This window comes from Panulirus ornatus, chromosome 49 (assembly GCF_036320965.1).
Source record: "Panulirus ornatus isolate Po-2019 chromosome 49, ASM3632096v1, whole genome shotgun sequence".
Lineage (NCBI taxonomy): Eukaryota > Metazoa > Arthropoda > Malacostraca > Decapoda > Palinuridae > Panulirus > Panulirus ornatus.
In genome coordinates, this window is record NC_092272.1 from 6,968,700 (window position 1) to 6,996,249 (window position 27,550).

The 27,550-nt window shown below is 46.9% G+C and overlaps 1 protein-coding gene and 1 long non-coding RNA gene across 3 annotated transcripts in view; both read left to right on the plus strand.

Annotated features, from left to right (window-relative positions):
* The window catches only part of unc-13, an 820,923-nt gene that overhangs the window by 128,900 nt on the left and 664,473 nt on the right, over positions 1-27,550 (plus strand). The gene's annotated exons all lie outside the window — the stretch shown is intronic.
* Positions 299-27,068, plus strand: LOC139764377 (uncharacterized). The gene is made up of 2 exons (XR_011716351.1): positions 299-582; positions 26,858-27,068. It is a non-coding gene; the product is annotated as an uncharacterized lncRNA (long non-coding RNA).

The following is a 27,550-nucleotide window of genomic DNA, read 5'->3' on the forward strand; positions in this document are numbered from 1 at the left end:
CCTCTTGCTCAGCCTGAGTTTGACGCGTGAGAAGTGATTTTGTGTGTGTGTGTGTGTGTGTGTGTGTGTGTGTGGTGGGGGGGGGGGAGTCATCAGTAGAAGACTCAAAAGATGGCCTTGAAATGTGTACTTTGTCATGAAGTTGGAGACTTTGCATGTTGAGGATGGAGTGAGGCCCGTGTGGCAAACCAGAGGAAAGTCGTACCCTGCTGTGGCTGAGGTTGCGACGCATCGTCTTGTGTTGAAGTATTGTTACTGAGGTGTAAGAGAGGGAGGCATGGGAGGGGCCCCGCTGGTCGCGTATCTTCCCTGGTGTGGTAGCCGGCTATTGGGCCGCTGGTGGACGGGTTCCCCCACTGGTGTGGTAGCCAGCTATTCGCCCGCTAGACGGGTCCCCACTGGTGACTCGCAAGGTAAACAAAAGGAAGAGAACGCACCCTCTTGGGGATTGAGATTAAAGTTTCTGGTCTTAGAGGCGGCGGCACCCAGCGCCTAGAGGCAATGTGAGGGAGATCCGTTGGTGAGGAGGAGTGAGGATAGTACCAGGAGGAGAACGGCTGGAGATCATCAGCAGGAAGAGTGGTAAGGCTCACAGTAGTGGTTGATAGTTTTGTTGTGGTAATGCTCATGGTAGCTGCTGCAACGTTAGTAGTAGTAGTCGAGATAGTAGTAGTAGTAGTAGTAGTAGTAGTAGTAGGATGAGGAGGGAGGAGGAGGAGGAGGGACGAGGAGGAGGAGGAGGAGGAGGAGGGACCAGTTAAAGGCGAAAGCCAATCAGAGCGAGCCTGAGGATTTAGGAGGCAGCGCTGATGACTAACGCGGACGTCCAGGATGAAACGCACTCATACAAACAGGAAGGTGGGGGAGAGTGCGTGTGTGTGTGTGTGAAGATGGGGGAGAGTGCGTGTGTGTGTGTGTGTGAAGGTGGGGAAGAGTGCGTGTGTGTGTGTGAAGGTAGGGGGAGAGTGCGTGTGTGTGTGAAGGGGAGGGAGAGCTAAAGATGGGGTGGGTAGAAGTTTGAGCAGGGGAGTGGAAGGAGGGAGAGGATTTCACAGAGGAGAGATATGGGTCTGTAAGGAGGGAGAGAGCAGTGAGGGTTGGGGTTGGTGACGAGGGTAAGTGAGATGGGTAGGTGAGGGGAGGAGTAGATATGGTGGGGTGGGGGTCGAAGGGAGAGGGGGAGCATCTTTTGTTCCGACCACAGTTATATCGGTCGCTATTCTTACGGCGGCGAGACGCGAAAACCTTGGTCAGAGGCCGGTACTTCCGCCTTGAGGCTCGACCCGGCCAACAGATGACGCCTCTTTGCTCCTCCCTCCCTCCCTCCCTCCCTCCCTCCTTCCCTCCCTTCCTCGAGCAGACCACCAGCAGACCACCCTTGGGGGGGTCTGCACCTTTAATATATCCAGATTCTCTCTGCCACCAGTCCTCCGGCAGCCGTGAAGAATGTTGAAATATTCTATATATATTTATCAGGAGTTCTCGTTCCTTCTGTGCGAGCATCTCCTGCTGTAGGGGCCTGTGCGAGCATCTCCTGCTGTAGGGGCCTGTGCGAGCATCTCCTGCTGTAGGGGCCTGTGCGAGCATCTCCTGCTGTAGGGGCCTGTGCGAGCATCTCCCGCTGTAGGGGCCTGTGCGAGCGTCTCCTGCTGTAGGGGCCTGTGCGAGCGTCTCCTCCTGTAGGGGCCTGTGCGAGCGTCTCCTCCTGTAGGGGCTTGTGAACGCCTCGTAAGCTTGGCCATCTGTTCTGGAAGCTTTGGGAAATTCGTTATACCGGGTGCTCGGTTATATGTGGTGGTTCCCGGCGGTTACGCTGAGCTGGTCTCTAGTGTCTCATCTAGCTCAGCTCTAGATGAGTCGGCCTCCTTGTCTAGAGTCTTCTAGTGTTGTGTATCTTGCCCTGTCTCTTGGGTGTCTGTTTTAAGTCTTTCTAGTGATGTCATATGCAGTGTTTCTGTGTTTTCTAGATTCTTTATCTTGCTTCTCTTCTAGTTTTTTTTTTGTGCTCTAGCGTACACAGTTTCTGGTTTCTTTTCCGGGAATTCCAGTGGTTTCGAGTGGTACTTTTCTCATTGCTCACGAAAGAGATATCTAGAAACTACCCTCCTCTTGTATTATGTCTGAGAAACCTACCCTTCCCACCTAGACATCCGTGTATCTACCATAGCCTAGATTTTTCTAGTATCCACAGAGGCATATTCTAGTGCAGCTACTGGGCAGACTCCGTGTCAAGATAATTTATTCATATTTTCATACATTATAAAAACATTTTATGATCATTTACGGTGATTGGAAGATCCCTCACCAGTCCATAAACTGACCTTCTGGTCAACTTAATCTTCACAGCTTTCCGATCGGCCAATCTGATGTTTTTGTCTCATGATTCACTCAACTTTGAGACGGAGGACAATACTGTGTTGGTCAGGATCCAGTGTGGGGTGTGAACGCGGTCATCTGAGGTATTCAACCCCATTCTGCAGTGTCGGGGAGGCTTCAGAAGCGACCCTTTAATACGAGGCAACAAATATTGTCTTGTTTACATACCTCGATCTGACAGTCGTAAAAAATGGAGTATTCAATAAATGTTAATGAAGGATTATATGCTGAACATATAATGCTCTGTAGGTTAGCTATTCTTCCAATTCTTAGGTTATGTGTATTTATTGATGTATTCTGCAGTTGTTTAAAAGACTTGTTAGCATAGTTATTGATTGTGTTACTGAGTTATCTTCCATATAGGCTACTGTTTGATAATGCCTTCATAACGCTCTCTGTGGGATGTTACCCTCCCAAACCTCCCAGTCTTCCTCCTTTCTACGGGATATTGCTCAGTCAAACCTCACAGTCCTCTTGTATGAGTGATATTTCTCATCTGAACCTCACAGTCTTCCTCACTGGTATATTCCCTTAATCTTTCTCGATCGCTGTGTTGCTGAACGAGGATGTGGGTGTGTGTGTGTGTGTGTGTGTGTGTGTGTGTGTGTGTGTGTGTGTGTGTGTGTGTGTGTGTGTGTGTCACCAGAATCCTATTCTATTCTTCGTAAAGGCTTCAGTTCTGGTGGATATATTGTAGGAGGAAGAGGAGGAGAAGGAAGGCGGAGTGGATGAGAGAGAGAGAGAGAGAGAGAGAGAGAGAGAGAGAGAGAGAGAGAGAGAGAGAGAGAGAGAGAGAGAGAGAGACTAGGTAAGAGGCATGAAGGCTGCTGCAGATATCCCTGGTGTGTTGTAGTTTGTCACATATATAAGGTTCATTCCTCTCCTCCAGGAGGGACACGCCCTTCTTTCACTCAGGTTGATCCCTGGTGGGTTTTACTTCCGTCGGCGTCGGACGCCTTCACGATTTTTATATGGGACGACAATGGCAAGGGGGGAGGGGGGGAGGGGGGGGGCCCTGGAGCGAGGCTCGTGATGCCTAGCCTTGGCTAGGTGGTGGTGGTGGTGGTGGGGGGGGAGTATTTTTCATTCATTTTCCTCTCTGAATGAGATGAAGGAAGGGGGTGCGGTTGACTGCTTACGAACGATTGAATTAAGAGCTCATTTGTGTTTGAGGTTTGTGGCGCCTCTGTTCTCCTTGGTTTATTATTATTATAATTATTATTATTATTATCATCATCATTATCATAATTATTATCATTTTTGTTATTTTTATTTTTGTCTCAATTTCTGACATTTGAGTAGTTTTGTCGTTTGTCTCAGATTTCGATATGTTTTTGTTACTTATTGCTTGGGTTTAGTAAATATAACTCACTTACTTGAAGCTCACTTACTGTGGGTTGGGTTGACCACTGTGTGAAGGAGTTTACTTCTAAACCATCGTACTTCATGTCACAGTATTGAGACTCGTCTGATTATTCTCCTGTTCTTATAATCCATAGTTCAGCATCCTATTTGTGTAGTGGATTACATGATAGATGGAGGTTGATGTAGATTTACTGGTGAAGGTGTGGGAATGTTGGTAGTCAGTATTGACAGTGAGTGGGTCATCACTGCTATTTACACTACTCTCTGCCCTCGTCACTGCTGCTCTGCGCCCCCTCGTCACTGCTGCATTGCACCACGTCGTCACTAATGCACTGCAGTCCTCGTCACTGCTACACTGCCCCCCGTGGTCACTGCTGTAGTAATCCCCTCACTAAAGTACGTGCGTGTGGCTCCAGGGATGACCGTACGTTTGTGAATGCTGACCATTGTGTTATAGTGACGACGTGTTACGTAACTACAGACTCCGGTCTGTAGGCTGACGCCAGACCCAAACCTTCGAAGGAGATTATGTATATATTTCTTAATAATCACTTTGTCGACGGTTGCTTTGTAGTACACACACACACACACACACACACACACACACACACACACACACACACACACACACACACACACACACGGTGTTTACAGCCCGTGGTCATCTTGGCGGGGGACTAAGGATTCTGGCAACGGGACACGACAGTTGAGCGTCTTGACGAACGACTCAGCCATCAGCTGCTGGTGGTGGCCCTGATTGTGTGTGTGTGTGTGTGTGTGTGTGTGTGTGTGTGTGTGTGTGTGTGTGTGTGTGTGTGTGTGTTTCCGATACTCCCCGCAGTAAGTGATGGCGGGATAACTTTCATACGAGAACACCTGACTCTTACCATTGGTTCTGCAGTCTTGGGTAGCCAGCAGGGGTCAGGTCGGGAGAGTGTCATCAACGTGCGCCTCCCTCCTCCTCCTCCTCCTCCTCCTCCTCCTCCTCCTCATCCTCCTCATCCTCCTCCTCCTGTGGTTGAGGCAGACGGGCCACACAGACCTTATACCCAGGTGGTGACGACTGGACCATGGTCGTGTGTGTTCTCATCATTCCTCCTCCATACCCGAGTCCTGGAGTCTACTCCTCCTCCCACAGCTCCCTGGACATACCTGGTATACATATGGTCATGATTCAACCATCATTATATTTCTTGATGCCTCTCCCTGACGTTGATACATGAAGAGGCTTCCCATCATCACTACCATGCCTTTATGTCCGTGATGAGGAAGCGTAGTAAGGCCCGTGTCTTGGGCCACACACACACACACACAGCTGAACATTGAAATGACCCCATGAACCATTGTGTCTGTATAGTCGTCTGTATGTGATGATGTCTCGTACAGTACAGTGGTAGTAGTAGTAGAAGTAGTAGTAGTAGTAGTAGTAGTAGTTGCAGCAGAAGTAGCAGTCGAAGTTGTATCATAATTATTTCATTGTAATTGTACGAATTATTGTATTTCCGTTGGGTTCGAGAATACAGTAAAGAAGAAAATGTATAGCGTTCCTACTTTTCTAAACTGAATCAAACTTTGGCTAATAGATTGTGGGTCGTAAAGTTGCAGGAATGGTTTTGATATACTTCGTGTGATTACGTATATTTGCATTGATTGGTAGAATAAATCTGTGCAAATATGTTTGCGGGGTGACATTATTACCACGGTGGAATAATTTACTGATTAATGAAAAAACAAAAATTCTGCTGTAGTGGGAGCCTCCATTATCAATGTGTGGGTTTGTTTCATACATGTACTTACGTTCACAACAGAGGCCTTGTTTAAGCCGCGCCAGAACACAACGATACGACCATTGAGTTGTTTACAGGGAGAATATTCCTGTCCCCGTTTGAGCAGGACGGTACGACCATTGAACTCAGCAGCGGTAAGAAACATTGGGATAAGATGGCTTCACCTTTGACCTGACCCTTATGGATCGATTCACCGCTTGGCGCATTATACATGAGGTTCGCACCGTCGTGCAGTTGGGTTTGAGAAGTTAATTGACTCAGATGTTCTTGCTCAATGTGTATTAGTCCATGTGAGAGATGAGGTAGCGTGAGGGAAGTTATTTCCTTCCTCTCAACCACAACCATATGACTGTCCAGTGGTGACCCCTGAGGAGGCTTGAGGACGTGTGAGGTCGATGACCCATTAGAAGAGATTTCGATACAGAGAAGAAAAGAAGAAACTGGAGTACATTATTTTCACTAACACAGTTGATCACGTTTTGATTTGGAGACCTTTTAATGTAGTCACAAAGCCCCTTAATGTAGTCACAAGATCCCTTAATGTAGTCACAAGATCCCTTAATGTAGTCACAAAATGCCTACATAAGATAGCAGGGCTGTTTGCAAGGTTGTGGATTTACATGTCAAGTTTTGGAACGAGTGGAAGCATAATCCATGTGGGTTTGTCTGGTGTTTGTAGAGGATTTGTTCATCCACGTTCGCATAATGGTATAGGTTAACAGCGCAACACCATTTAATGGTTTGAAGGAGAGGTTGAAAGATCTGAGAGCCATTAACAGGATTTTAGAATCTTTCGTGAAGTTTTGGAAGGGTTAGAATGATAAATCACTTGGATAACAAGGGTTCTTTTAGAGGACTTGTCCATCCATGTCTTTAAGGTTCATTTCGACGTTTATGGGTCATTTGATAGATCGCAAAGCCTTTGTAAGGTATTCGAGAGTGTTGTGATGTCATTTAACGGTACTAAAGTTAGCAAATCCATGCAAAGATCATGGGATGGGTCACTGTGAGGCAGGAGAGCCTCCCTCATGGGTTGGGGATGTAAGATGAGGATCGAGTCATTATGAGAGGTCGAGGCTGTTTCACTGTGTGAGGAGGTTAAGGGAGGAAGCTTCCTCATGGGGTAGAAGTGTGAGGGGTGGGCTGCCTCATGGGATGGAATATGGAAGAGGCACTTCCTCATGGGGTAGAAGTGTGAGGGGTGGGCTGCCTCATGGGATGGAATATGGAAGAGGCACTTCCTCATGGGGTAGAAGTGTGAGGGTAGGGCTGCTTCATGCATTGAGGTTATGAGGAGGGGCTCTGTCTTTGGGTGGGGATGTGAGGGGAGGGGAGTGGTCCAGCCTGGGTGGATAGGGGAGGTGGAGGGGAAGGGGAGGTGGCTCTGGTCTCGTGTCTTTAATGAAATTCCACCGGAGGCTCGACCTCCTCACCCTCTCTCCCTCACCACAAGCCTGAGGTTTTCCTTATGAGGAGAAACCCTGTTGGAGGTGGCCTTCTATCCACCAGTTGGAGGGAGTCCCCTCCAGCACCCCTCACCAACACCAGTTTCACTGACGTTCACCAACAGCATTCCTCCAACACTACACACAGCTACAGCATCTTCACCAACGTAGTTGTGAACCCCCTGTATCGTGCCGGACTACAGGATACGTGGCTGTAGGTTTTGTATTGCTGATGACGAGAATATCTGGGCGTATTTCCATAAAGGTTCATTTTCTGTAACCCTGGCCTCAAGAGGGTGTGGGGAACCCGCGTCACCACCTCAGCTGTTGGTAAAATTACCCAGTAATGGGTTCGCACACAGACCACTTGTCCAGGTTGTTCGGGAATATCTTTTGTGTTCTGAACCACACGAAGGCCACGGTACGATCCTTGAGCACGACGGTACGATCCTTGAGCACGACGGTACGATCCTTGAGCACGACGGTACGACCCTTGAGCACGACGGTACGATCCTTGAGCACGACGGTACGATCCTTGAGCACGACTGTACGGTCCTTGAGCACGACGGTACGATCCCTGAGCACGACGGTACGATATATATAATTTATTGCTAACGTTTCATATACTGTTGGTACATTACTGCTGATCCAGTTGTGTGGTTCTGCGTTGAGCCAATCAGAAGGGCTTTCTGAGCACGATAGAAATATACGGTTCATTTTCCATATTTTCGAGGCTTCGGAAAGAAAACGGTGAGTGTGTGCGACGTGGGAAGAGACGAAAATGTGGTGTCAGACGGAGTGTGAGGCGAGGCGACCAGCGGTGGCTGGCAGTTCCCTGCATTTGATTTTGTTAATTCACTGATGAAGTCATTTACATACTCGTGATAAAAGTCTATTAATGTATTCATGTACTGCATGAGATTGCCAGACGCGGCTGGGGGGGGGGGGGGCATTTGTCCAGGGAAATAAGTTTCAAAAGTGCCGTCGTAAATCGATATGAATGATAAAAATGCTGGAATATTGAAGACAGAATATTTGATCAGGAAAACAGTAAAAGCAATATGTCTTAAGCCAATAGACAGTCTGAGACCTATTGAAGACTAAACATAGTCCACTATTGGTGTTTCGTTTTTTCATTGACCGTATGTTATTCAATACAAGAAATGATATACACGAGGAAGTAGTAAGCGGGAAGCAGAAACGTATGTATAACATTTTCAGTCTCTTAAACCAGTGTTTTAAAACGGCAGAACACGAGCTGACCCATAATGTACGTTCGCTATTACTGTATGTTGTAGGATACAGTCTCTCTCTCTCTCTCTCTCTCTCTCTCTCTCTCTCTCTCTCTCTCTCTCTCTCTCTCTCTCCTCTCTCTCCTCTCTCTCTCTCTCTCCTCTCTCTCTCTCTCTCTCTCTCTCTCTCTCTCTCTCTCTCTCTCTCTCTCTCTCTCTCCTATCAGTTTATCTCCCTGTGCCACCACGTCTGTGTCCCTCCCCCCAGGAGCCGTCTGGGCTGGGCCAACTTAACCGTGTGGGAATTCTTCATTAATGCAAATTAGGGAAGAAGCTCATTTGTCGTGTGGGCGGCTGCTGGAGGCATGTGTGTGTGAGTGTGTGTGTGTGTGTGTTTATGTGTAGGTGGCATCATACATTGGTGCTGTAGGGGATATATGAGGTACTAGTATGTGTAAGGGGCACCATGCAGTGGTAGTGTAAGGGTTGTAAAGACTTGTTTATGTAGGGATGCAGGAAGGACATGTTTGTGTAGTGGGGCACCAGGAAGTTCCATTTCGAATACAAGACGTAAACAGAAGAGTTTATAACAGAAGAGCTTACGTGAAAGGGTTAATAATGATGACCTTATCTTAGGGAATCGTGTTTTAAGACACTGTCTGACCTGCTGAGTTAATATGTGTGGTATTAACTCGACTGCGGAGGAAGCACACACAGCCTTTTGTTGGCGGCGCTGCCACCACTCCCGCCCAGAGCATCGCTGTCTCCACCACATTGTGTCAACTGCAGGAGGTATGGAGGTGCGGTATGTTACTTACGTCGAATCTGTGTAACACATGATTTAATGAGATGGAGTAAATGCCGAAGCCTTGTACCTATCGGACGCTAGACACGAGTGGCCCTTCGTGATTTACACACGGGAGATATTGTAAGGCCTGACTACGAACCAGCGCACGAAGGATGTCCTCGAACTGGAACAACAGAATAGGCAGAAAGTCCAGATTAATTTCCCCGGAGAGTGACGATGTTGTAAATAACAGAGAGAACAACACACAGACACACATCTGACTTGGCTGTATCATTAACCTGCAGCTGGGAACCATATGGAACACACTGGAAATTCTACTGGAATTCAGGAAAGTAGATAGATTACTCCATGTTGTAGATGGACAGTCAGGGGTTGTGCTAGATATGGCGAGTGAGGAGTTGCATCACCTAACAGCCTCGTAGGTCAGGCCTTCGCGAGGGCGGCTGGGTCGTCCACTGGTTTCCCGGGGGTAGAGGAAAGCCCCGGACACCTTGGGAAGGTGTATACGTGAAGTATGGAATGATACATAACCTGCGCTCGCATACTGGGTTGTTAGTACACATGTGTGACTGGTCATGTGAAAGTTTGTTTTGTTTGTGGTGGAGACAGGAGACGTCCCTTCATGGAGGGGAGTGACGCTGTGTCAAAACAATTTTGAGGGGTACTTGTGGCCAATGTGGAGAGAGAGGGGTATCCCAGACCTGGTGTGGTCAACGGTGATCCTGCCATACATCTTGAGGGCTGGACTGACTGCGGCGTAGACCCTGCGGGAGCCGCGGATGAAGTCGTGTGTTTAACATGGTGTGTTGGTATGAGAGATGTGATCTGGCAGACACAGCGATGGGTCTACTGCGCTGCTCCATATCCTCCCAAAGGATGATACATATCCAGGCATCAGGCTAAGCCAGCTCTCTCTCTCTCTCTCTCTCTCTCTCTCTCTCTCTCTCTCTCTCTCTCTCTCTCTCTCTCTCTGAGAGTTGTGGTAAAGACAAAAGGCAGAACCCGAGGCATACCCGGGTCTCGTATTCAGGACCCAGGATAGACTGTCCTCAGATGGGCGGATGAACAGATGGATTGACTGTGAGTATAGCCTGCCCTGAACAGGATTCGAACGTGAACCCACAGATTCATAGTCACCAACACTGACCACGGTGGAAACCATGATGCAGATTTCGTATCTTGTCAGATAATCCCTACATGTTGTGTTGTTACTCACTATCTTAAACATATTTTGGAAGGAGCTTTTTATTTTTCCATGACGTCTTTAAAGTGTGATCTCGGTGTTCTCACAGTAATCCTGGGATACAATAGCTGCTCAGCTGGCATCAGGTCGTGTGTTCTTTCATTTAAATCACAAATAATTTCGACCCAAGAGATGTGGGCTTCCAGGACATTATCCCGTAATGTGTCTCCTGGGAAGGATCGTATAAGGTGAACAGTTTCCATTCTCTCTTGTTTTTCTCTTATCTCATCAAATGCGTTTCAGGATGGATGAACTAAACATCTGTTGTCATTTTTATTATCTCGTGCATCTGTTTGTCTTCTGTTTGCTATATAGAACCATTTGAACAGCTGTTTGTCTTCTGTTGTCTGCGTGTGTTCCATCTGTCTTGTTATCTGTATCTATCACCTTTTCCATCTTTTTCTTTTCTGTCAGCAGTATCTGTCCTTATCTGCAGCTGTCTTCTGGTATCTGGTTGTGTTGCGACACGATTTTCTCGATGCGTTTGGTGTAGCTACAGAGTTAAGGCACCAGACTTGGCTGTAGGGGAGTGAACTGAGGTGGCGGGCCTCGTCTTGCGTGATTGCCTGCCTGCCGAAGTGTGCAGGGATTTTCTTGAGGCGAAGCAGAGACATACTATGGCCATAGGTTGATGCAGGAGCACTTGGCCTCCGGTAAATGACGAACCTCACATATTCAACATGTATTAGATCACCTCATTCACCCGCGAAGACGGCAGGTGGGTCAGGGGTCTGGGTGCTTTGGGCCTTTGTGTGTGGTTGGAGGCAACATACCCCATCAGTCCTGGATGACGGGTGCTCGACGACTTCCGTCGTATAAGACAAGTTAAGGTCATGTAATGGCTGCTGGGGTCAGTAAGTCGGATCTGTGAATCAGGGGGTCCTCTAAAGACCCCTGCTGATGGTCCCTGGCTCAGGGAGGGGGTCAGAGAGGATGTCCTTCCCATCAGGAGGTCCTCTGGAAATCCCCCATTTGCTGGGGTCCCTGGCTCAGGGAGGGGGTCAGGGAGGCTGTCCTGCCCTCCAGGAGGTCCCCCAGGACCTCTGCTGATGGTGCCTCTCTCAGCGGAGGTGTGGTATTACCTTCGTATTAAACCACTTCGCCAGCCTCGCCCTGTCACGCCTCTCATGCCCACCATCGCCTCCTCCTCCTCCTCCTCCTGTTCCTGTGAAGGAGATAAAACCCAGATATCCATGAGAAGGTCTTGGATGGTAACCTATATTCTGAGAGAGATAAAGAGGCATATTGACATGCCCCATCCTTGGGAAGTGGAAGGTGAGAAGTATCCTTTAGTCCCACCTGGTCTTCGAGGACGTCCGCCTGGTGTCTGAGAAGATAAGCTTAGGAGGACCTTATCCCAAGGGCAGGAGGATGACCTTAAGGTCAGCATAGTTGCACGGGCGTAAAACTCCTTCCCCGTCCAGTACAAATAGGTAGTTGGGTAATTACAGGAACAGGTCCTAAGTTAACCCTTATGAACAAACAGTTTACATCTTTCTCTTCTCGAGAGAAAATGGTGCGTTGGAGATGAATGGTACTGGATAAGAGGAGCGGGTGTTGACTGGCGTGTATGATTTTACGATAAAGTGGATCTGTCAGTAGGTTACCCTCTCTGGCTGACGAAACTTGTCTACCTGCTTCAACATTGGGTACCGAGGGTTTTAAAGATGTTACTTTATCCATGCGACACTAGCGAATTGATCAACCGTGTGTGTGTGTGTGTGTGTGTGTGTGTGTGTGTGTGTGTTTAAATACATTTGGAGGCGGGGAAGTGTGTGGGGGATGGGGGAGGGGGGGCAAGCTGTGGGTAAGTGTATGCGTCGCGCGCCAGTGCTTTGGCAGAAGAGGTTTGCTGGGCGCCTGTCGCCTGTCGCAGTGCTCACGGGTCGGGGAGAGAGAGAGAGAGAGAGAGAGAGAGAGAGAGAGAGAGAGAGAGAGAGAGAGAGAGAGAGAGAGAGAGAGAGCGAATATTTGTGTTAATGTTCCTCTGGATTATATATATTTCTTAATATATATTTGTTTGTTTATTCGATAATCCAGAACACGTTTCTCGGAATGGGTTCCTAAAGCTTCAAGTCTGCGCTACTTTCAGTAGAAGGGAAATGATGGACTCCTCTGGAGTGAGTTCTTCGACGAGAGTGTACTCCCTTTCGTCAGCAGATTATGATACTTTCTGTAAAGTTGACTTTTCACTCGCTGCTTGACCATAAGCGTGCGGAGTCGGTTGTTGTTTGCTGATGGCACGCCGCTGGTGGTGGCAGATTCGAGTGAGAAACTGTTGAAGCTGGTGTCTATGTTTGGGAAGGAGTGTGTCAGACGAATGAAAGTAAGGTTCAGCAGTGAAGAGGGACAGGTTGATTGGGGATGTGATTTTGATGGAAAGAACCTGGAGAGTTGTTTTAGATACCTGGAGGTGGGATATGGCAACGTATTGAACTATGGAAGTTGAAGTGAGCTATAGGGTGGGTGAGGGGGCGAAGATCCTGGCCATACTGGGGAGTGTGTGGAAAGAGGCGCGTTTATGTGATAGCTAAGGCTTTTGACCTGATCCTTAAAGTTGAGGAACGAGGTCACGACGCCATTCAAAAGTGTCTCATCGTCTTGCTAAGGTCAACATTTAATGTCACGTACCCGGAAATAAGAACAAAATAAAGTACTTAGGAAGACACTTCAGAGGCATTCAGAAAACTTTCGGTGAAGGTTGTAGAAAGTATCCCACAACACCTGAAGAACAAGTTTAAAACATGTTTTAACAGTTTTGAGACAAGGACTTGAACCCAAAATATAACTTATTGAAACGCGTCTCGAACGTCTTTAACAACTTGCCGGAAGTCACACGAAAAGCTGTAGAGTAGGTACACGAACATATTCGAAACACGTTTTTTAATTCGTGTGGCTGGGGAGATGAGTAAGTGGAGGGTGTAGCAGACAGCAGAACACACACACACACACACACACACACACACACACACACACACACACACACACAGCTGGAACAAGTCTGGAACACGTCCGGTTAACTTTTGGCAGGTGTGGCCGCGAAGAGAATCGTGTAGTTGGTCATATCTTATCATTCGTGAGGCGTTCGTAGGGTCTGTCCAATAGCTAAAGTTTGCCGCTCCCACATGAGTTATGGCCGACCTCTCCGGCACCCCAACTTCCGCCGCCAACTTCAAGTATAACTGGGATGGTTCCTCACGTCGAAAATTAAAGGACTTTGGTGGTAATTTACAGATATCATTAGATCAAAAGATAAGTGGTGGACTCTCGGAAAGTGTGTGTTTACTTCCTTCATTAACTTGACTTACTTAAAGATTTTGCTTGTGAATATTTGTACCATTATCTGCTTCTTTTATCTGGTCATTTGTAATCGTTTACGGGAATAACTTAAGTATGCAAAGTCATTTTTAGAAAATGGTGATGGGTCATTGTTTCTGTTACAAGAGGAAGAAAAAATTCCATTATGTTATCATGACTGTTAAACATCTTGTTATTAGTTTGTTTCCATGTCCTAACGATTGGCCTTCACCACCATAGCAAGGTAGCGTCAGGAATAGAAAAATCCTCCTTTGTCCCCTTTTATGTGCTCTCTAGAAACTTAATCAGGAGGGGAGGATTTCCAGCCTACCGCTTCTCCTCCTCAGTCGCTGGCTACGACATGTTGGAGATACGTGGGTAGTAGTACTGTTTTCTCCCCTGTCGCAACATCGCCGTCATCTTGAATATCGAAATATTTACAGGTGAGACAGTCTTCCAAGACTACGACCTTTTGAATACGGGTTCGTTAACTTCGTCTTATGTACGAGGTCGTTGGTTTTGTTTTGATTCGGGAACGTGAGTTATCGTGCGCTGGGAATATTAACTCTTGTTGCGGTATATAGGGTAATTTATATAATGCTCTTAAAACAATAAGTCTTGCTGATAAACGCAGTGGTTGTAAATATACTCTGTTGAATGTAGTCTTCAGTTAACCATTGTGTAATTCGCTCTGGTAATGTTAACAATAATACAGTGATACAGTACTTACAGGACATTAAACAAAGAGGACACATATGTCTAATACTGTAACCAGGCCTTTTTGAGTCAGTGGCCTTGTAAAGTCTTTTAGAATTTTATGTATCTCTTACAATGGCGAGTTTTTGCAATATAAAGTACAGTTGTATGTATAGGGTCTCGTAAAGTTGTTGTATAAAAAGTTTTCAAGATCCTTTGAAAAAACAGAAGTTACCAGTTGTGATTGTAGGCTCTCACTATTGTTCTGGTTATGGTAATGTGTCTGACTTACTATAATGGGAAATAATTGTGAGGAGTCGTGGCGAATGTTTCGCTGCAGAGAAAGGCATTCCCTTAAAAGGTTCAGAAAGCATTCGATTCTATGATGTTGGGTAGATTATGGGACGTGATATGGCGGTGATTTGTACTGTGATAACACACGACGATTGTTTGATTAGGTTGTTTGTGCTGAAAGTGTTCCATGCAGACCAGCATTGAAGATTTCCATGTGTGAGGTGGTTCGGTAGAAGGTTCCAGAACAGTCCGTTGGCCTTGAGAGAGCCAGATTCCTCAAGTACACAGCATTTGTGTCTAATTAATCCGTTAGTTATTATTTCTGTCCATCATAAGATATAGTTAGCACTTGGACAAGTCATTAAAGTATATTTTTCAGTAGTTGATTAGGTACGTTTGTTAGAATAATGGTTTTTGAAGTTTTGTTACGATAAATGATAGACATTCATTATCTCTACCACACATACTGTTATCAGGGTGGTGGGGGTGAGAAACCCCATTGAGGTGGAGGGTTGAGGGGATAGGAGGGGAGGGGGTTCAATATACGAGTGGGGATCTAGGGCGTGGGCGTGATGGCGACGACGGCGGCGGCGCCGGAGAAGTCCTTAGGCTCCGCTGTGTCTGTCTGAGGAGCTTCCCCCCCCCAAGACCCCTCCTGCTGGTGGCGACGTCGCCAGACTCTGGCTCCTCCTCCCACCTCGTGGTATGTGACGCAATCGCTGAGGCTGTGGCTGGGTGATGACGGGGTAATGTGTGTGTATTCTGCCGCAGTTTATGATGGAGGTCGTGCCGCACCTCCTCTTGGCCAGGTCGTGCCGCAGCTCCCATGGCTGGGGTCGTACCACACGTTTGTGATCTGCCGCATCTCCGTGGTCGTCCCGCAGCAGCAGCGGTCTGCAGTAATACTTCTCGATCCTTCAGTTGGAATTACTCCAATGTTCTTGATGCTGAAGATTCTGGTTTTGCCTCGTGTTATTACCCTGTTGTTTCTTGCTGTATTTGCTTGCTCATATTACCTTTACTTGTCTCTGTTTTTCGTGTTAGCTTGTGGTGTTCTTGTTCGCTATCTTCCTGTACTGACGTAGCTGATGCTGTCTCGTAGCCTCCTCTTGCCTTGTTGATGTGGGTTACTCTGAATCATTTGATGTTTTGTGTTTGTGATGATAATGTCGCAGGTTCGAGTGTTTGGCCAAGTGTGTGTTTGCTGACGCATGCCACACACACACACACACACACACCCCACATCCTTGTCAAGAAGCGTCGTAAGTCTTGCGATGTCTCGTCCACAGTTTGATGATGTCGTGTGGGTCTGGCGGGCTGTGTAGATGTTCTCGATGTTATTCATGTTCTTCCTGCATAAAGCATACCTCTCCATGTTATGTTATGATGTGATTCATGTAACGCTGGTGTTACTGGTACTGTTAATTGGTTGTTAACGCTGCTGTTACTGCTTAATGGGGATGGTGTTGCAGCACATTATTTTGCTGTTGCTGCTGTGCTGTTTGGCTGTAATCCTGTCATGTCTTCACTGGACTCCGATTTGTGTACAGATAACAGCTGTATTATATCCACATCTTCCTACATAAATGCTGTCTGCTGTTGGCACTGGTCGCTACCTGTCAGCTGCACGGGTGTTTTCAGCTGTCGCCTCTGGTATGTACACATCTGCTGCACAGGTGTTTTCTGTTGTTGCCCGCGGCTCCCAGATAGCGGTTGCCCTGGGCGTTTTTCTTGTGTTACCTTTGGTGATGATGGATTAGTGTGGCATCTTTCCTTCGTCGTGGCCCCGTCTTGTGCCTCAGCTGTCCAGCGTTGACAAGTATAATTGACCTTCACAGTCGTTCCGCCGTCGCAGGTTACGTAATAAATCATATATCTGATGCTGTGTTTACCATCGTGATAACACGTCACAATGTTTAACGAATATTTTCGTTATTCCTTTTCCCTTTTATTCGCCCGCGTTGTTTTCCTCCACTTCTTCCTTCCTGGTGATTCCTGATCTTCCTCTTCATATTTTCTTTTTTTTCTCTCTTGATCGTCTTGTATTTACACACATCTTGTTCTTTATGGGACCCAGATATTTCTCCTCACATCTTGTATCTTTAATCATCTTGTGTATGTATTTGCGTCTTCCCTTTTACTTTAAGTCTTCTCGTTTTCTTTGTAGGCTTCACGTTTACCTCTTATTAGGCCTCTGAAAATCCAGGCCTCACGTTTTCTTCTTATTAGGCCTCTGGAACTTCAGGCCTCACGTTTTCTTCGTATTAGGCCCTTAGAAATCCAGGCATCACGTTTTCTTCTTATCAGGCCTTTGGAACTCCAGGCCTCACGTTTTCTTCTTATTAGGCCTCCAGTAGTCTTTCAAGGACGTTGTTACATGATGACGTTGTTACATGGTGACGTTGTCACATGGTGACGTTGTTACATGGTGACGTTGTTACATGGTGACGTTGTTACATAATATATATATATATATATATATATATATATATATATATATATATATATATATATATATATATATTATAGAGGAAGTATGTTTTTGCAGCAGGATGTGGAAATACTTCAATACAGACAGGGTTATTGAAGACACAAATAAACTGCTTAGTAATGCTGTTACTGTCAGAATAATTGACTCGTTCAGAAACAAGAGACGATCATTACCTGGCTGTAGGTTACCAGTAACTTGTGAGGCAGGAGCTAAAATACCAATTCCTTCGGCAGGTAACCTCGTTAGAGGCTAACAAGTCTCTTGCTACCTGTTTGTGTTGTTGTATAGTTATTATTCTCCTCTCTCTCTCTCTCTCTCTCTCTCTCCAGTGAGAGCTACTGGCTGGCAGGGCTGATAGTAAAATATTGCGTCGTTAGTACTCGTTCCAAACTACTCTCACTCCCTCCCCCTCAATATGTATCCACTCTCTCTCTCCCCCACGCTCACCCCGTGTCATGCGTTTATCTGTGTATGTCCTCCTCTGACTCCCACACCGTCCTCACTCTTTCGCCGTATATCAGCTCCGGAGCCACACTGCCTCCCTCAGGCCTCTCATTCCTGGGGTGTAAGGAAGGTCTTGGCCCGTCGTGACACTCCTTATTACGGTCCACCACCAGGGTCTTCCTCCTAAAGTTGATCGCTGATGGAAACCATCGGTGGGAGAGGCGTCCGCCCTCACGCTACACATCGATGCGTTTTTATTTATTCATTTATACAGCTATTGTTAGCGAGACGTCTTTTAAGGAGACGTTATATGTACTGAGTGGTTGTCCTTATTTATAATATTAACGTGTGAATGTGCATTGTATGCACTTGCATCCAGATAATACGACTCATCACAGACTGCTGCTTACAGCATTACTGCTTCCCAAAGCTACTTATAGCATTATCATGCTACTCACAACACACTGTTATTTAAGAAGATGTTTCACCTTGCAACGCAGTGAAACTCACCTTTACACCGCAGTTGGCGGACATTTTCGCGAACTACTAACAACTCCGCGAATTCAGTAGATTTCGCGTGCGTAATTGATGGTGTACCTGGGGGAACGTGCGTCACGTGTTGTTTGAGCATGCACGGAGCGTTCATGTCCAGGGTTGTGAGGGGAGGGTGTTGTGTTGTGAGGGGAGGGTGTTGTGTTGTGAGGTTGTGAGGGGAGGGTGTTGTGTTGTGAGGTTGTGAGGGGAAGGTGTTGTGTTGTGAGGTTGTGAGGGGAGGGTGTTGTGTTGTGAGGTTGTGAGGGGAGGGTGTTGTGTTGTGAGGTTGTGAGGGGAGGGTGTTGTGTTGTGTTGTGAGGGGAGGGTGTTGTGTGTGAGGTTGTGAGGGTGTTGTGTTGTGTTGTTCTGTGGTGCGCTGGTAGCCGCCACTAGCGCTCAAATATTGACTGTACCGCCGCTTGAGCGAAGGGAAATGTGGTTAGGTTAGCTGTGTAGAGGATATAAACATAATTTAACATGTGGGAAGGATATTAACATTACACCTGTGCAATGATATTAACATCTTCCAAGTGAAGGCTATTACGAGGCGTCGAGGTTGGTGAAGGATAGCTAGCTGGGGTTTTATGATGATTTCTCGAAGGTTTGGTGTGGAGTTGTTGGGGTTTGTGGTGGAGGTCGACCTTGCTTGTGTGCTCCCGTGCCTGGGGAGCTTTTTGAAGTCTTATAAAAGTGTTTCAAGTGATACAAAAGGGCCTTTCAGGGTAGGTAAACTTGAGAGCATGGTTCGAATCCCGCCTGAAGTTCTTTTCTGAAGGATTGCACTCAGGCCTGACATTTATATGCTCTCCCGAGCAGTGAATAGTGAGTGCCGTGAGCTAGGGTTCCCCTCAGTGGCATCTGTTGCTTCAGATTATTTAGTTGTGAATACATTACATGTCTTACTTCCCCGTCATTATATCTTGTTTATCTTATCCTGTTTTATCCTCATTTGTTCTTTATTAGTGTGGCTTTTTTTTATGCTGCACCTCTTGTTTCTTCCACCCTCCTCTGGTTGTCTCCTCCTGCTGTGTGTGTGTGTGTGTGTGTGTGTGTGTGTGTGTGTGTGTGTGTACCCTTACTGGGCCGGCAGCTTAACCCTGAGGCTCGCTTGTTTTCCTCCTCCTCCTCCTCATCTGCCATCCTTCTATCCTTATGATCATCTTTCGTGTAATGTTCACTGGTTTAGATTCTCTCTCACATTTGTCTTGGCTTCTCCTTCTTCCTCATCTTCCTCCAGCATCATGTCTTCGTTCTTCCCACCTCTTACCTCTCCTGTTTACCTTCCTTCCCCGTTCTTTTTCCTCGCATCCTTATCTCTTCTCGTCTGTTTAAGTTTCCTCCTCCCTCCCTCCCTGCCTGCCTGCCGTACCTCCATATTTTCCTGCCACATGCATGCATGAGGTTCCTTTTCTCTTTACTTCCCCAATGAATGAGCCTCATCTCCGGTGCCATTTGTGTGGTAATCAGACAGTCCTCGGCGTAGCTGCCTCGGTCGCCTGCTGGCGGGAGCCATGTCTCTGCCACACACACACACACACACACACACTCCACTTTACTCTGCACATGTTTTTCCATCTACAAACCGTCCAGTGTTTACCTCCGTGCTCTTCTGCCTGCAAATTACAGGGGTTGTAGAGGCGTGCGAGTAACCATGCTGAACCATATCTGCTGACTCCAGACCCTCCCAGCGGCCAGCGACGCGCCCGAGCCTTACAGGAGAGAATATGTAGATGAGATGAACTAATTTTATGATCAGGATGTTGTGGTTACCGTAGGTAAGGCTCCCGCCAGCCTCTTGTATTGTAGGTAGAGCCTTGAAGACGACGGTGCGATCAGTTAAAGGTCAGGTCAAAGGCCAGGCCTTCATACTCAAGGGTCGTTGCCCCGTACGACCTTTAAGAGTCCGGTCTAAGGCCAAGGTGTCGTCCCCGAGGGTCGTCTTACCATTTTGCACAGGGAAGGTTGAGGAAAATATTCCTTGGGCGTGGGAGGGTGCCACGGAGGGTGGGGGTCCGCCTTGACTGAACAGTTAGATTTAGATTTAGAGGAATCGGTCGCGGGACAGTCCTTCATGTTGGAAGACTAGACCATCGTGGACTCATGGACTGGGATGATGATCCATCGTGCACGGTGGATGTGGTAAACTTGGATGTGGAGTGAAGGTTGATGAATGTTGAACCATCCGTCCATCCCACATGTGTTATGTGTTCAGACATGAGCGTTTCCGCTTGGACGGTGAGAAGGTTTCTCGTCATCATGGACTCGTATATATGATTATATCTATCATATCTGTTCAGATATTATGATGATTTACGGCTTGGGAAAAGTCTGAGACATTTGTGGTGAGTTATTCCCATATTGGAAGAGTAATATAGTCAGTATCACAGGAAATGGGTTTATGGAGAGAAAGATAATATATTTTTTCACTTGTTCTCCTACAGGTATTCGACACCTGTGCAGAGGAAAAACCTTTTCTTTTTTTTCCTTTTTTTTTTGGCACAAGTTTTATGTACCTGGCTGGAGGAGTCGGGGAGGGTTTCTTAAAGTTGAGTGGACTTTATCTTGGTGAACTTCCTGTGGTCTCACCTTACCTGCTGGGTCAAACTGAGTCATATGATCGGGTTAGGTTCACTCAGGTTATACTGACGTGTGAAGTGATGCTGCTAACTTGATGATCATGTTGCTAGTTATCGTCGTTACTAGCTTGTTCATCATGGTAAAAGTTGTTAAAAAACTTAACTACCTTGTTCAGTTATAAGTTACTGGCAGCATTACCAGTTGTCCTGTTACAAGTTACTAGCACAGGAACGATTATGTTGAATCATGTTACAGATAATTTTCAGCGGTACTGTTTTGTTGAATTATATTTCAAGTTATTATCCGAGTTATTATTTCCTTGAATCGTGTCACAATTTGTTTGAGAGGTTAATAGTTTCTTGAGCCATGTTAAAAGTGATTAACAAAAGTGGACACATCTTTTGCTGGCTTGTGGGTTTTCTTGCTTGTGGACACACACACACACACACACACACACACACACACACACACACACACACACACACACACACACACACATAGTTATGTGGTTACAAATAGGAGCAGGATAAGGAAGTTTAAAAATTTGTCGGATAGTAAAGAGAATTCAAGAGATAAGGGACCCACGAGCAAGGTCAAACTCTCTCCCCACACAGTACACATAGGTCATTACACACACACACACACACACGAACACTGGCTTTGTGATAGCCTGGGTTGTTGTTGTTGTTGTTGTTGGTGTGTGTGTGTGTGTGTGTGTGTGTGTGTGGGAGGACGTGCAGGTTCTGAGCATGACGTGGGTGTGTGGGGGAGGCTGCAGCACCGGATGTGATAAGGAAAATTTCACACGTGTCTGGTCCGGGTTTATGGAGGTTGGCGACGCTCCAGCGGCCGTGGCGGCTTGACCGTGGTGCCGGGATGGCGCGGTGGTGCAGCAGCAGGAGGAGGAGGCCTGCTGCTGGCTGCTGGGGACCCCAGGGGCATGAGGGCGATGACGTCGTTGTTGAAGAGCGTTAAAGGCACTGTTGGTGAAGTTGATGGAGAGACCCAAATGGTACGTACGTTTGGAAAAGTTAGAGGCGCTTGGTGCTTCGATGGTGGAGGAATTAGAGGCGTTAGTGCTGGAGATGACGTAGTGATCAGTGTAGGGAGATGATGATGATGATGGTGGTGGTGGTGGTGGTGGAGAGGTGTGTAATTACATAACGATGATGATAGAGGGATGTGGGATGGGGTGGGGTGGGGGTTGGTGAAGGCACGATGATAGAGGGGTGTGGGATGGGGTGGGGTCGGGGTTGGTGAAGGCACGATGATAGAGGGGTGTGGGATGGGGTGGGGTGGGGGTTGGTGAAGGCACGACTCTCTGATGATTACACAAACAACACTATTGATGATAGTGGTCTTGACTCGCTGGGATTGACCTGGTGGGCGTTAGGGTGCGTTAGGGGGGAAGCCTGTGTGTTCTGTTGACGTTGGCGGACTGATGGTGGTGTTGGAGATGTGGTGGTGATGGTGGTGAGGCTAGGAGCACCAGCAACAGTGCTGTGGTGACTGCATGATCGTCAGCAGTGAAACATTACGTCTTCACTGACCGGTCTTTCACAAGAAGCGCTCGTGCGCTCTCCATCGCCTTCCACTCCTTCCAGAAGAAACCTTGACCTTGACCCCATAGACTGGAAGTTACGCTCTCAAAAGACATAGTTCAAGACCTTCACGAACCCCCCCCCCCCCCCACCCCGCCCCGCTCCCCTATCTTGCCTACATAAAGATTATGATATTCAGTTTTCCAGACGCTGGCCCAGATCTGGCCAGTGGCATACTGGATTAGAAATCTGGCGTGCCTCAGGGTCTGTTGATGTCCGCTCATCCATCTTGCCTTGATGGAGTGTTGAGAGGCAACCTTCTTGCCACGTCCCTCCAACGTTGGCACCGCTACAAAAGAGCAGGAAACTGGAGCCTTAAGTATAGCTGCCTTGACCCAGTTGGTTTTGCTGGGTTGCGTCAGTGTCCCGATGCTTGTGTTCTGACGTCTATATGATGATCACGTTTGTTTGTGTGTGTGTTTGTGCCTGATCGTTTGCTCTAACATCTCTGATCTGTATGTGTATCGATTTGTATATGTGTGTTTATGTGTGTGTTTCTGTATATATCTGTGTATATATTTTGTATATGTGTGTGTGTATCGTGTTTTGTGTTTTTATGTGTGTATCGCTATGTGTTTTCTGTTTGATTCATAGGCGTGAGGTGTGATCACTGTGACCTGTGTAGTTATGGCGGCCGGGGTCAAGACTGTGGCCCGCGGGGGTCGTGTGTGTGTGTGTGTGTGTGTGTGTGTGTGTGTGTGTGTGGTGGTCCTCGTTGTGTTGTGATTAAAACTTTCACAAGACGTCATCGGGCAAGTTAACGACGCCCCTGATAATGAAAGGATGTTCATTTTAACGATGTCTGGCAGGTACGGTGAAGGGGAGGGTTTCTGGGGGTACGGCAGCTGCGGTACGACCGCTGGGGTACGGCAGCTGCGGTACGTACGACAGCTGGGGGTACGGCAGCTGCGGTACGTACGACCGCTGGGGGTACGGCACTGCGGTACGAGCGCTGGGGTACGGCAGCTGCGGTACGTACGACAGCTGGGGTACGGCAGCTGCGGTACGTACGACCGCTGGGGTACAGCTATTAATGCAGGGGGTCGTGATGTAACTGGGTGTGGGTGGCTGGGTAAGGAGGCGGTGGTGGGGTTGGAGAGCCACTATTAAAGGGATGGGTTTGATGAACACAGGCTGGGGCGGTCCTGATCGCTGACACCCACACCCACCCCCACAGTTTATAGGACTGTAAAACCCAGATGTGGAAAATTAAGAGATTATTGGGTTTTGGCGGGTTCCTTGGCCCTTCCCAACCCACGAACATCATCAGGAGACGCTGGATTAAATGGTGTACGCTGACAACCACCACCTGAGTTAGCGTCTCCTGCTGTACGATAAATATGACCCAGACTTGGTGTTTGTTCTGCTCGACGCCAGATTGTGAGGCTATTCATGACGTCAGTTGAGTTAGAACGTATTCGCTTTTTTTTTCTGTGTTACGTGTTCACTTCTTGGGCCTTGACACTCAGCAGTAACAGACGCTTTGACCTTCGTCTCAGAACTTAGTACTATCTAACCGTTGGAACTTTCTTTCACGATTTGTATTAATTGCAGTTGACCTTGAAATACTATGGATCGTCTCGATGGTAGAACAGCAAGACCGTTATATAAGTTACGTGGAGGTTGAATCTAAATATGATCACAGGAAACGTAAAGACAGACACGCCAAACTTTTATTACGAGAAATAAACGAAAGCTTCGCTTTTTGTCTTTTCATTTTCTGTTGGATATATATATATATATATATATATATATGTATATATATATATATATATATATATATATATATATATATATATATATATATATATATATTTATATATGTGTGTGTGTGTGTGTGTGTGTGTATGTATGTGTGTGTGTGTGTGTGTGTGTGTGTGTGTGTGTAATTTCTTGTACATGAAGGTTACAGGGCCCAACACAGGACATATACTTATCAGAGGATGCAGTAGAAATTGTGTGAGTTTATGCTGGGAATAACATAATCAGAGTTGGGAGGAGATTATTGTTTAGAATGACCCCAGTGGTTGTCACGGGACGCCACTGATAAGGAAGGGATGTCTTCTCCTTAATGGACGGTCGTGAGAGGTTTTGGAGCAGTGGAAAGATTAAGTGGAAGAGATTTTGGACACCCTGGAGATAAGGTGGAAGAGATATTTGGAGCTTTGAAGATCACCTTAACAGATTTTGGGAGCCATTAAAGACCAGGTGGGGAGATTTTAGGGATTTTTAAGGATTAGATGCCAAAGATTTTGAAATCCTTAAGGGTTAGGTGTAAGGTATTTTGGGAGTCTTAAGGGTTAGGTGTAAGGTATTTTGGGAGTCTTAAGGGTTAGGTGTAAGGTATTTTGGGAGTCTTAAGGGTTAGGTGTAAGGTATTTTAGGAGTCTTAAGGGTTAGGTGTAAGGTATTTTGGGAGTCTTAAGGGTTAGGTGTAAGGTATTTTGGGAGTCTTAAGGGTTAGGTGTAAGGTATTTTGGGAGTCTTAAGGGTTAGGTGTAAGTTATTTTAGGAGTCTGGAAGTTTGTTATCAGAGATTTCTGGTGTAGGCTCCCTGGGGAGGTGTTTGGTTGCGTTATTATTCACAAGAAAATGTGTGGGATAAGGTGAGGGTTAGGGACCTGGTCTGCATTAGGGAGTAATGATGGCAGGAGATGTGCCCTGCAGTAGAGAATAGCAGTCAGATGTGTTTAGTGTCTGTATCTAGGGTGATGTGTGTGTGTGTGTGTGTGTGTGTGTGTGTGTGTGTGTGTGTGTGTGTGTGTGTGGCTACCACTAGCATGAGCCCAATGACCCGGGAGTCCTCAGCTCGGGTCATACCAACGTACATGTATATCTCACCACCATCATGACTGGTCACGACCATCATGACTGGTCACCACCATCATGACTGGTCACCACCATCATGACTGGTCATGACGACGTAGGAAGAAGAAGGGGATGTAAGGGTTTCTGGCGACTCCTGGTCATGACGTACGTGGTAGTTCATGATGCTCGTGTCTTACACTGAGGGAAGATGGTGTGGTTGACGACTTGCGTTGTGATCACGTGACGCCAGAGTAATCCAACGATGATGATAAGTGAAGATGATAATCCGATCAATGTGGATCGTTCAGCCTTCACTTTATCAGACAATTACTAGACGTAATTATGTTCGTCAGTGACGTAATCTGAGAGAATGGACGTATAGCATCGCGAAGTATGATCTAGAATATTCGCGGGTCGTTAACGATGATGAGGGTAGTTATAAAGTGGATCTTGTTTACTATCACTTTAAACCTGCCACAACCTCTGTCACACATCTACATGGACGCAGACCTTCCCTGTGGTATATTGAAGCTGTTCCTTGTTCGCCATATCCGATGTTGTAAGTTGCATCGCCTTGCTAAAATTGTTCGCCCTTCCGCCGATGCAGGGTCGAATTTGCGGCTCAATATTGCAGAGGTCGAGGTCACATCTTGTCCCGGACGTGTCGCGTACAAAGATAATGAAGAGGAAAGTTGGTGTTGTAGTTAATTATCCCGGGGTTAAAACCATCAAGGTGTAGTGTTCTCTGGTAATGATATTTACCGAGAAAATTGCTCTTAACTAACTGGAAACCTCACCTCCTGTATATATATATATATATATATATATATATATATATATATATATATATATATATATGTGTGTGTGTGTGTGTGTGTGTGTGTGTTTACGGTAGAATAACTGGACATTGAGATTACCAGAGAAATTAATTTACAAGTGATTATATAAGAACTGTCACACGACTGAATTACCACAGCGGGTGGTTTACATTTGAGACCAATTTCTGTGTAAGAGTCCTGGTGTTACCCAGGGGAGTCTGGAGCCCGAGGCTGCGCTACTTCCAGTAGTAGGAAAACGTAGACTCCTTTGGAGTAGTTACTACAGTCACTTTGTGTAGCCAAGTAACATCTAGTCGTCATGTGATTATCGTATTGATGCATCATACGAGTTCTCCCTCTCTCTCCCTCTCTCTCTCTCTCTCCCTCTCTCTCCCTCTCTCTCTCTCTCTCTCTCTCTCTCTCTCTCTCTCTCTCTCTCTCTCTCTCTCTCTCTCTCTCTCTCTCTCTAGGCATGAATGCATGCATGACGGGCAGCAGCGGAGACACACACTATATACTGACCAAGCAAGACGAGCGGCGAGCTACTCAGCTCCGTTTTGTGGCGCGACCTCCTGTTGATCGCTGTTGGTGGGTGGGCGGTACGTCGGTGCTTCTCTGTTGGTCCCGTGAGGGGAAAAGGTCTTGGGGGGGAGGAGGGGGAGGAGGAGGGGGACTAATCCGGTTAGCCCCCCCCCCCTCCTCTGGGCAGCTGTGGTCAAGATTACGGGAAACTTTCACAGACGCACGTATGGCTCCCGCTGCAATAAATGGCGGGGAAGCGGACGCATCTCTGGCAAGCTGGCTTGTTTGGTGCTCATTAAGAAAGGCTGTTTTCTCCGTGTCGTTGTGAATCGTAACTACCAGATTGCATGTAGACAACGGCTCTAGAATTCCTTGTTCTTCAGAATCGTATTTTACATACGATGTGATCTGATTTTAACATGATAATGATTGTATGATGATATTCTAACATGATAATGTCAATATACCGTACCATCATCCCGTTTTTCATTCGTGTAATCTTCGTGTTTTCTCTCACAGGTAAATATGGAGTGAATCAGAGAGGTGTACCTAACCTGGCCGCGCCCTGAGCAGCCATGATCACCCACATGCCTCCCATGATGTCCATGAAGACTCTCCCACGGTCCCCAGTCGCTAGAGTCTTCAGTCATCGTCAGCATGTGAGACGCAGGTCCTCCCTCCCTCCCTCATGTCTTGGAGACTCTGGCCACAACATAAAGGCTCGTTAGTCTGTCACTTGTGTTCACTTACCACAATACTTGATAGTGGATCTTATCACGCTACAGTAGGTGTCGGCGTCATACAATTATTTTGCCCCGTCGGTGTAAACAGAAAATCTGTTGTGTAGTGACGGGTAGATCGGACTTAACCCGCCTGCATCATACCTGAGGTGATGGTGGGGAATCTACAGCACAGGTGAGGAATAAGAGATCATACATATTGCATCCAGCTGCCACACTCCTGCTGTGCTCCTCTGTGAGGCTCCTCACCATGCTGGGGAAGGGAAGGGTGAGAGGCATGATTGTCTGCTCTCTGGCTATTGTCTTGCTGTTAGCGTAGAAGTGTGTACTTGACAGGGAGATAGGGGAATGATTAGGTATCATGGTTGTAGCTGGGTACTTGAGAGGGAGTGAAGAGGTGATTGTGGTGGTAGTATGGTACCCCAGGGAAGTACATTATACTTAGGAAGCATATTCAAGTGCCTTCACCACC